The sequence below is a fragment of the Salvelinus sp. IW2-2015 genome, linkage group LG1, assembly GCF_002910315.2.
Source record: "Salvelinus sp. IW2-2015 linkage group LG1, ASM291031v2, whole genome shotgun sequence".
Taxonomy (NCBI): Eukaryota; Metazoa; Chordata; class Actinopteri; order Salmoniformes; family Salmonidae; genus Salvelinus; species Salvelinus sp. IW2-2015.
The window spans coordinates 36495896-36507331 of NC_036838.1; the positions used below are offsets into that span (position 1 = coordinate 36495896).

Here is an 11436-nt window from a genome sequence, read left to right on the forward strand (position 1 = left end):
TATTCTCCAAAAAACATTGACCACGTGTTTGATGTTACGCAAAAGCAGACTGGCTCCAAACATACCACACATTTGCCAACTGTATTCTATCTCTATAGGCCATATCCTAATATCTGGTGATTATTCCATTTATTTGATGACGACAGATATTATGGAAAGTAAACCACTAGAGGGCAGTCTTCGTTCATTTCAGACAGAAGCTCTGATTACTTGCGAACTGGTCATGATGAGATGGCGTTATTGAGCAGGCCAAAAACAATCTCCCTTACGGATTTTCTTGTAGGCCTATTGCGACAACTGGATTACGCATCATTACTATTTTGAGATGAACATCAGTTATCGTCATCACCACAGATGTTGAGGAGCTATCTATTCTCTGTTGTCTCTGTCTGTAGCTGAATTATTTGTATAATGTATCTCATGTGTAAAATATATTATTTTTATTAAATTCAAGCGCCACGATAGAAGTCTCAGATTCCTACCCACTGTTCCGTGTCTGGTTTTTGATCTAGAATGCAGCTGCTCTATACTTCATCATCAAAGTGCTGTTGTGTTCAATATCACCCTGATATTTCCTGAGATCCAGGGCTGCCTGAAGCCATTCGGTCCTCCATTATTGTCTGTGCATTCAAAGAAGGGACGCTGGTACAGGACCAATGGACTTTTCGCCATTACTGACTGACAACACGTACTGGAATGTGGATGTGGCTGAAGTGTGCCAATTGTCTGACAGTGAAAGGCCAAAGGGGAATGGTGGTCAGTCCACTGGAAGTGTCTTTGCCCCTTGGCTGTGGGCATTCTGTTAGAGTGTGTCCTTTTGGCACATCCTAATGAGTATGGATGACCCTAGTGTTTATGGAGGAATTCCTGACTGTTCTCCCCTTTTCCCCTTTTGAGTGTCTGTCTAGTCTTTATGACCTGGTAGGAACGCAGTTGATAAACAAACACGCCAATAAACCAAAGGGATTGGGTGAGAAACGTGGGGGTATACAAGAGAGGGTAGTGTTTGAAAATATTTGTCTTCTTGTAGGAAAAAGCGTCACAAATATACACATTTTGTCACACAGACACACACTGACAGGAGAGAGTTAGAGGTGGGCACTGACTGTCAGAGGGAAAGTAAAAGAGGAATAGAGTGAAAGAAAGAGAGAGAGAGAAGAAGAGAGTGAGAAAAGGAGAGAAGGAGGGGAGGAACATGTGACTTGAGCATGAGAGGAGAGTAAAGAAAGGGAAAGTGATTGAACTCTAGAACAAGCTCAATCACTTTCCCTTCTTTACTCTCCTCTCATGCTCAAGTCACATGTTCCTACCCCTCCCCTCCTTCTCTCCTTTTCTCACTCTCTCTTCTCTCTCTCTCTTTCTTTGCACTGGTTTTATGCTGTGGTGTGTGAGAGAGAGAGAGAGAGAGAGAGAGAGAGAGAGAGAGAGAGAGGAGAGAGAGAGAGAGAGGGGGTAGGGACGGAGTGAGCGGGAGGGAAATAAGAATATAGGGCTCGAGTGGCCAGGTGATTGATGGTAGGGGGGTATGGCGACGGTGATTTGGAAACTGGAGAGAGAGAAGAGAGTGAGAGAGAGAGAGAGAGAGAGAGAGAGAGAGAAAGGAGAGAGAGAGAAGAGAGAAGAAGAGAGAAGAGAGAGAGAGAGTAGAGAGAGACGAGGAGTAGGGGTATGGGTCCAAAGAGATGGATAGATTGTGTGAAGGCGTGTGTCCATGCGTGCGTGTGTGTGAATCAGGGGGTGGGTGCATTAGTGCATGTCAGACAGCAAAGAGAGCCGCAGTTATCTAGGAATCTGAGTCAAAGGAACCTCACTAACAGAGACAGGGAGAGAGAGAGAGAGGGGGAGAGTGAGCAAGCGAGAGAGTGCAAGAGAAACAGAGGGAGAGAGAAATAGGAAAGAGAGAAGTGGAGAGGATGAAAGAGGCATGCAGATAGAAACACAGACAGAGAAGAAGAAGTTGAAGTTAACACAGAAATAGAAGAAGGTTATGGGAAAAGTGTGGAGGGACACCATCGAAGGCTTCAAACAAAGCATCAAGCGGAGCAGAAACCCATCAAGAACACCAAAAAATATACAAAAGAAGAGCGTCACTAAAGACGTGTCGGCACCCAAGTCCAAGAGGCTGGCAAGGCAGAACAGCTTTAAGGTGAAAACCGGTGTCAGGGGGGACAGTAAACGGAAATACACAGAGGTGTAGTGTCTGAGAGACTGGATTCTGCCCCGAATTCTGCAGCTTTTCTTTTAGGAGTCTTCCCATGTTTCCATTAGGCTCTCTCGGCGTGCTCCCCCTGCTGTCCCTGTGTGTAGGGGCCATGTTGTCCCCCCCGGATGCACCTCCCGCCTGTCCCCACTGCAAGGACAGTCTGGTGGCCGCTCCACTTGCGAGGACAGGGTCAGGGGGGTGTGAGGGACGCCCCGGGATGGCAGGCTGCAGGGTGGCGGTCGCCCCCCTGGCTGCCTCCGACCCCCCGCTGAGGGTGGAACACAGACATGAAGTTCGACAGGTTCAGCCCGAGGTGAGTGACATCACGCACCAGGTCAATCTGAAGTCATTTCCTGTGCTTTTCCCAGTAGAATGAGTGAGSTATTGATATAACTGACTCCGGTATTGTACACGCCAAACAATGATCATTCTGAGCTGGGTGGCACAGAGGAAGGCCTGGACAATGTTTGTTCTGTAGGGGTGATTAGATACTGCCGGGGTAGAGTCTCTCAGTCTGACACGCCATGTGCCTCTGGTTTGACAGGGGGTAAAGTTTAAGCTGTTGAAAAAGTGACTATGGACATAACATCACTCAGCCAATTGAAATGGAATCGAGCCCAACTCTGTAGCATAGTGGTATAGATAGTGACTGGTGCCTTTAGCAATAGTGTTATGGTATGTGGATAGGGGGCAACAAGTCCCTACTCTCGGGATTAGGGGCACCACATGACAGATGCTTTCCAGGGATAACAATCAAAGAGGGAGTCAAATTAGGCCTGGGTTTATAAATGTCCTCATCATATGGCTCTGCTGAGCTCATGCAATGACAGGTGTTCCACTGACATGGCTAGGAGTGATTGAAGTGTAACTGAGTGATTGAGTCTGTGGCAGTGATCTACTTTGCATGCCTTAGTGTCGGTTTGTGTGTGTGTGATATGACTGTCAATGATGGTGCGTGCTTGTGTGTGTGTGTGTGTGTTTGTGTGAGAGAGAGAGGGAGAGAGAGAGAGCAGTGGGACTATTGTGTATGTGTGTGATGTGAATACTGCTGTATGTGTCTGTCAATCCTGGTGTGTATAACATGCATATGTTATGACTGTAATGCTAAAGTGTTGTCTCTGCAGTCCAGGGATGTGTCGGAGCGTCTGGTCCAGTTGCAGCGCTGTATGAATTCCCTCCAGGAGCCAGGGGTCCCCAGGGGCCGTGTAGGCCAGGGAGGGGACACGCTGGGGGCCATTCTGGCTCTGATGGCTGCAGTACTGACAGAGTGTGACCTACACTGTCACAGCCAAACCCTCAGGGCTATGGCCAGGCGACTGGGTGAGGGGCATGGCAAACACACACACACACACACACTAGTGATGTGCAGTTTTGCAAACGATTCGTTCTTTTTGAACAACTCTTTTTACTGACTTGAGAGTCATGATTCGTTTATCTGAGTGAATCATACATTTTTGTCTTCGTTTGACCTGCTAGCCGCAATGAGTCCTCAGCGGCTCCCTCAGCGGCTCCCATTGAGATAGCGTCTGTAACAACATGGGCAGCGCCAGTGAGGCTACAACCCAAAGGAATCCCCACCCAGTATACTACTTTGACTACATTAAAATGGCGGAAGCATGGTGGAAGCCTTCAATGGCGCTGAACATGCTAAAACGACATTTTGGCCACTAGAGACCTCTATCATTCTTTATGGCGGCTCCAGAGATGTGCTCTGACCAACAACTGTCTGTCATATGTGTAAGAACCGAYGCTGGAGTAGAGAAGCAGGTACGGAGAGAGAACATTTAATATAGCACAGACATGGATCAGGACAGGACTAGCGTCAGAACCGGGTAACACAACGATATACGACAATTAATGCTGAAGCGGGGAAGAGAGCTGGGGAACAGACAGATATAAGGGAGGTAATAACACAGATGATTGAGTCCAGGTGAATCCAATGAATCGCTGATGCGTGTGACGAGGGAAGCAGGCGTGCGTAATTATGGTGGCAGGAGTGCGTAGTGCTGGGCAGCAGGGAGAGCGGGAGCAGGCGTGACAATATGTGTGCAAGAAAATAGATCCTGAGAATAGAGAAGAAAAATATGTTTGGGCTGTTGCAGTTCTAACGCCATTGTGTTTATCACCCTCACGGCAGTCAAGCAATGCATTTCACCAAGAGTCGTTTACAATGTAGTCCGGTTGCGGCCGCTATCAGACCTCATTTCAAATGTATCAACAAATAATCTTATTTGTATACCTAGCAATCAACACATGTACATTGTTTAAAGCACATGTTTAAACGTCTCAGTCACAAACGATGCTTCCAATAAGCCCCTTATGGTAAACAACTTTTGAACGAGAGGCTTGTAGACTCATGTCTTTCGAGTTTTCAGTTCATCGTTCGCCGGTGGGGGGTCCTGCGTGCTCTGGGCATTACTGACTCAAATTAACAAAAACACACACTGATCTTCTCTCTTTCTGTGTCCTCCAGTTCATTCTCTTGATCTCTCTCCACACAAACACTCACATCTGCACACAATGATGGTGTCTTCCTATCTCTTAAGAGGACCCACAAAACATACACCACACACACACACACACACACACACACACACACACACACACACACACACACACACCACACACACAACACACACACACACACACACACACCACACAACACACACCACACAACCACACACACACACACACACAACACACACCAACACTAAACAGAGCCTAAGTAAGGCCTGCCTGTGTCGGTCAGAGGTGAGTGCACAGGAATGCAAGGTTATGTGTGGTATGAGTAGGGCAGATAGATAGCTCACTGCTATCTCACAACCACCATTAACTTCTACAGCAGATCAGAAGGATGAGTCCTCGATCTCACACACAACTTATTCTTTGTCGATGTGTTTAGAGGGGGCAGCGGTTGGAGAGAGGGAGAGAAAGACCTGATACTACTGTTGAGGAGCATCACAACAACCCTCCAACAGGTGAGAGTGGGTGTGTGTGTGTGTGGTGTGTGTGTGTGTGGTGTGTGTGTGTGTGTGGTGTGGTGTGTAGTGTGTGTGTGTGTGTGTGTGTGTGTGTGTGTGTGTGGTGTGTGTGTGTGTGTGTGTGTGTGTGTGTGTGTGTGTGTGTGTGCGTGCGTGCGTGCGTGTACTCTGTGTGTGTGTCTTCTTGCTGTGTGTGTACTCGTGTGTATCTGTGTGTGTATTCTGTGTTTACTCTGAGTTTACTCTGTGTGTGTGTGTACTGTTTGTGTACTCTTGTGTGTGTGTTGTGTGTGTGTACTCTGTTTGTGTATGTGTGTGTGTGTGTGTGTGCGTGCGTGCGTGCGTGTATCTGTGTGTGTGCTCTCTGTGTGGTGTGTACTCTGTGTGTACTCTGTGTGTGTATTCTGTGTTTACTCTGAGTTACTCTGTGTGTGTGTGTACTGTTTGTGTACTCTGTGTGTGTGTGTGTGTGTGTGTACTCTGTTTGTGTATGTGTGTGCGTGTGCGTACAGAATATACAGCTGTAAGAGCAAGAGTGTGTGTTGCAGTGGTCCCCTCAGCGAGGCTGCATCCTCAGGACTGTGCTGAGATCTATCGTTTGGGGATCAAAGAGAACGGAATCTACACCATCCAGCCTGATCCACACAGACCTGCAGTGGAGGTACCTCCTAATACTTACACACACTGAATGCAAACAACCTGTATACTGTATATGTGTTATGTCCCATCTGTAGAGCTTGGAGGGGAACATACAGAGAGATAAAGAGAGTAAAATATAGTATGGAGTTTACAGATTAGAGTAAACTCTCAATGCGTTACATCTCTCACTCCTCACCCCCTTTACTCCCTTTACTATTGGCAACGGTCAGGCAAACTTCATCATTATTCTCTGATGTAAATGTGACCAATGTCTGATGTCCAGGAGTTGTGACCTTTGCATCCTCCTGCCCCAGGCAGAGTGTGACATGGAGACAGCAGGCGGGGGGTGGACAGTGTTCCAGCGTCGGCGAGATGGCTCGGTGGACTTCAACCGAACGTGGCAGGAGTACCGCGAGGGTTTTGGTTCCCCACAGGGAGAATACTGGCTGGGGAACGCAGCGCTGCATGCGCTAACCAACACTGGTCAACACCTGCTGCGTATACAACTGGAGGACTGGCACCAGCAGAAACGCCAAGCCACCTACAACACTTTCAGAGTGGCAGCAGAGGCACAGAGGTAATACAAACACACACATACACCGATGAGCAAACAAGGATACACACAAATTAAAGAGAATATTTGCCACAAAATCAAACTTTGAAAGTATTTGACAAACGACAACAAAAGTGGTATAATGTCGAGATCAGTTCAGGTCCCACGGCATCTGAATGGGAAGATAGGGACGGCCTGAAATCAGACGGTGCCGATCTTTCCCATTCATTTGGGATTAAGGCATGTAGCTGGATCTACACAACAGGTGGAGTAGGACGTGGACTCATTTTAACATTAGACCTCTTTTGAGGTCTGAAAACATCTGACAAACTTCAATTTTGGCGTGAACGTATCTCTTTAACATAGTAGTACATGGTGTTAATGCTGTCTGTCCTTCTCCCAGGTACCGTCTGACAGCACGGGAGTACTCTGGTGATGCGGGCAATGCCCTAAGCTACAGTAAACGCTACAACCATGATGGCCGAGCGTTCAGCACCAACGACCGTGACCACGATCGCTACACATCAGGGAACTGTGCGGAGTACTATGGTGCAGGCTGGTGGTTCGACGCCTGCCTGGCGTCTAACCTGAATGGACTCTTCTACCGCGGGCGCTACAGCGGGCTGACCAATGGCATTTACTGGGGCACCTGGTACATCCTGACAGACAGTCACAGCGGAGAGCGCTACTCCTTTAAGAGTGTGGAGATGAAGACACGCCCACGCAACTTCTAATGAAGACTGACCTGGGAGCTAGTAGATAGACATACCCAAACATAGACATACCCAAACATAGACATACCCAAACATCATTATTTTTCAGGAGATGGCCATAAACAATAACTGGTAATGTTGCATAGTTATAGAAAGGTCTAGATCTCACCTTTCAGTAAAAAAATTGTTATAAATTGCTGAGATATACTCACTTATGAGGACACAAGCTCAATTACATAGTACAAATATTATGAAAATATAAAAAATAATTTATGTTTTTTTCCTATTTAACAAATTTCCCCTTTCTTATAACTGTAAAATAAATGATCATATTTAGTGACAATTTCATATAACTGACGACAGAGACATTTCTCCTAAAAGTCCACTTAGCGGAGCAAAGACACCATTCAAATGTGTGCAGACTCATTACATCTTCAGCGTTAAACACAAAGTGATTTTGTCTGTCTGTGATCAAGAGAATGTGGTCTTGTTTAAATTCTTCGAAATGATTTAGTCTTTTTTCATGTTGAGATCTCTAAATCCGGTTGAGAATATCACAGCGACATGAACCACAATTGTTGGGTACGCTAGACTGTTACTGTTCATATGCCGCCTCCCAGGCTGGGCTCTGTCACTCATAAGCAGAGCGAATCGATTCTTTGTCTGGATAGGCCAGAAAATGTGACACGTTTATGCAAATGACACCCTATGCAAATGTGGGGTCTGATACCTGACACATCAAGTCAGCTCCGTTGAGAGAGTGGTAGCGCCGAGTAGACAGGTGGGGCTTTCTGACAATATAATGCACATTCACCTACGACATTCACAGAACGCTTTGTACCCCAAAATCAGTTGGAACATGTCCCGAACCGCTCAAAGTCCCCTATATAGGGGACTTAACATCTTCAAATTAAAACATAGGCCTACTACACAATAGTCTGAGCCACAGTACTGTATATGCAAATCTAGGGTGGGGAACATTAGCCTGGTCCCAATCTGTTTGTGCTGTCTTGCCAACTCCTATAGTCATGTCACTCCAAACAATATTGGCAAGGCCACACAAACAGATCTGGGACCAGGCTAGGGAAACCCTAATCTGGCTGCAGAGTGTGTGAAGGTTATTGTTACTCAGCTAATGACTGGATGTTTGATTCACTGGATAATGTTGGGATAGTGAGCCATTAAATCAGTTTTTCCAGGTGTAAATATGGTGCTAAATGGAAAACTGGTCAGATGACTCTATCCTTATCAAGTCAAATCAAAATCAAATCAAATGTATTTATAAAGCCCTTTTTACATCAGCCGATGTCACAGCGTGCTGTACAGAAACCCAGCCTAAAACCCCAAGCAGCAAGCAATGCAGATGTAGAAGCACAGTGGCAAGGAACAACTCCCTAGAAAGGCCAGAACCTAGTAAGAAACCTAGAGAGGAACCAGGCTCTGAGGGGTGGCCAGTCCTCTTCTGGCTGTGCTGGGTGGAGATGATAAGAGTACATGGCCATTAAGGCCAGATGGTTCTTCAAAATGTTCAAACGTTCATAGATGACCAGCAGGGTCAAATAATAATCACAGTGGTTGTAGAGGGTGCAACAGGTCAGCACCTCAGGAGTAAATGTCAGTTTGCTTTTCATAGCTGAGCATGTAGAGGTCAAAAGAGAGAGAGAGAGAGAAAGAGAGAGAGAGAGAGAGAGAAAGAGAGAGAGAGAGAGAGAGAGGGGGTTGAAAACAGTAGGTCCAGGACAAGGTAGCGTTTATGATTAAAGTATGTGTTGAAATTGAATTACACCATTAACCAGCAGAATCTGTGACCCTAAAGGCTCATGGGCTCCTCGCCCCTGCTTCATTTGTATTATCCATCATTCAAGTCATATACCATGCAGAATCTTTTTGTTTTATGAGATTAAGACAACTGTAAAGTTTTCATATATATGTTTTGCAAATCTTTCAACAAAAATGTAATGTAGAAATGTGCAATAACAATCATGCCTGTAGAGAAATTACTGTTCAAATAAATTGCTATGACACGTATAACCAATGACTTCATTATTGTGTCTCTGAAAACAGTTTATAGGTGTTATTGACGGTGTTATTGACGGTAAACGCCAGTTGAGTACAGTACTTGACCAAAGAGGACAAGCACCTCTTTTAATTTTTCACCTGTATTTCTAGGTGAACAAGGTGTATAGCTTCAATAACAATCCCAAGTTACACTGTAAAATGTAGACATTCCGAGTTACACGGTGGCTGAGTCTCCTGCCCCCCATCCCCCCTGACTGGTGCCAGCTTCACGCAGAGGGGGGTCAGTTATCAGTTGGGTGATACTCAGACCCTTCCAAACCATGGCCCGATAACATGATAATGTACTAATGTACAACAGAGGGGCAGCCGAAAGCCAACTCAGCACTCTTTACCCACAGGCCTCCAGGCCGCTGTGTTCTGACTCCAGCTGTGGGATTGCTCAGCCAAACCCTAACTGTGCTTCTTTTGAAATTATGCTATGACACTCAACAGAGAACAGCTCAGTTTTGGTACCACCCACACATTACCTGTAACAGCTTTCACGCTGTCCCACACCAAAATCCCACACAATCATGATGGGCATTAGGTGCACGATGAAGCCTACCTTGGTAGCTCGCTCACTCTCTGGCACACAGAGCGAGAAAGAGACACACACACGCAAATGTACACACGCACACATACTGACCTCTGGCTGTCCTCTGGAGTTGGCGTCAGACGGGCGGCTCCCTCTCTGGCTGTGGTTCACAGAGCTTTTCTGGGAGTTTAGAGTGTGTGTGTGAGCACTGTCTGTGTGCAGGTGTGTGCAGGGTGTGTGCGGGGTGTGAGTGTGTGCGTTGGGGATGGTGAGGCTATGTGGTAGTGGTGGGTGAGGGGGTGTGTAAACTGCTGTTCCCATTTTAGCAGCGTTTTCGCGACGAGCTGCCAGTCTGTCCAACAAGCTCTGAGTGGCTAATAATAACACCGGGGGGGGGGGGGGGGGCAAGGCGGAACTCTGATGTAGACAGATGGACAGAGAGCAGGCAGACTCCCAACCTGCCACAGTATTTCACACACACTACCCAAGCACACACACCGACAAGCACAAACACATACTGCCTGCATCAAAGCAAGCACACACGCTGTCCTCAGATAGTAGACACTATATGCAGTAAAGTCAATAACTTGACAAATGACCACACTGTACTTATGAATAAACACTACTTCCAGAAAAGCACACACTCATTCATGCTCATGCACACATGCATGCGCGCGCGCACACATGCACGCGCGCACACACCACACACCACAACACACACACACACACACACACACACACACACACACACACACACACACACACACACACACACACACACACACACACACTCTCTCTCTCTTTGAATGGGAGGTGAATGATGCGCTTGCTTAATAGAAACAAGCCTTTATTAGAGATGAAAAAGCTTCAAGCTGGCTTCTCCCCTCACAGATGTAGTTTGATCATACCGCTTCAGTATCATTATCTCTCTCTTACCACACACACACACACAACACACACACACACACAACACACACCACCACACACACACACACACACACACACCACACAACCACACACACATACACATACACACACACACACACACACACACACACACACACACACACACACACACACACACACACATACACATACACACACACACACACACACACACAAAATGTCCGGGGCATTTCTAACACACTGGCCCATGTTTTCCCTTGAGGCCCCCATTACCCTGCTGAAAAAAACAGCATAGACCTGGTTATGCTGGTCACCAGAGGTCTGTGCACCGCCCTGCAGCTAGACCATGCTGGTCAGACAAGCTTGACCAGCATCAGACCAGCATAGACCAGTTTGAAATTTCTGTTGGTCTATGCAGTTTTTTTTCAGCAGGGTATTAGCCCTTTTGGGCAAAACCCTCAAGTAAGACAGACCGACTGGACAAAAAATGGACCAGGCCATCTGCCATTTGCCCTAACTGACCAGTCCACCCTTCACACACACTTTCCTATAATGTCTCTTTTGTCATATCATTGACTGACATTTTGGGCTTTATTGTAACTTGATGTGGGATAAGAGACAATCTACCCCCTTGTGGTTGGATATATAAAGAGAGAACTGTTGATCACTGCAGCCAGGGTTGAGTTAGAAGGGTTAAAACCAAAGCAGGCATATTGTCCTTTATGTTGTGGTCGTCGAATTGGTGGTCGACCTGCCCGCCCAAAAAAATGTAATACATGTTTGGGATGGGAAAATGCTTTCAGTGTAAACTTAAATCACTAAAACCAAATAGAAAGTATGTAGAAAAG

At 46.5% G+C, this 11436-nt stretch overlaps 1 pseudogene; it reads left to right on the forward strand.

Annotated features, from left to right (window-relative positions):
• Positions 1-1747: 1747 nt before the first annotated feature.
• Positions 1748-9100, forward strand: LOC111974917 (fibroleukin-like; annotated as a pseudogene).
• Positions 9101-11436: the final 2336 nt, after the last annotated feature.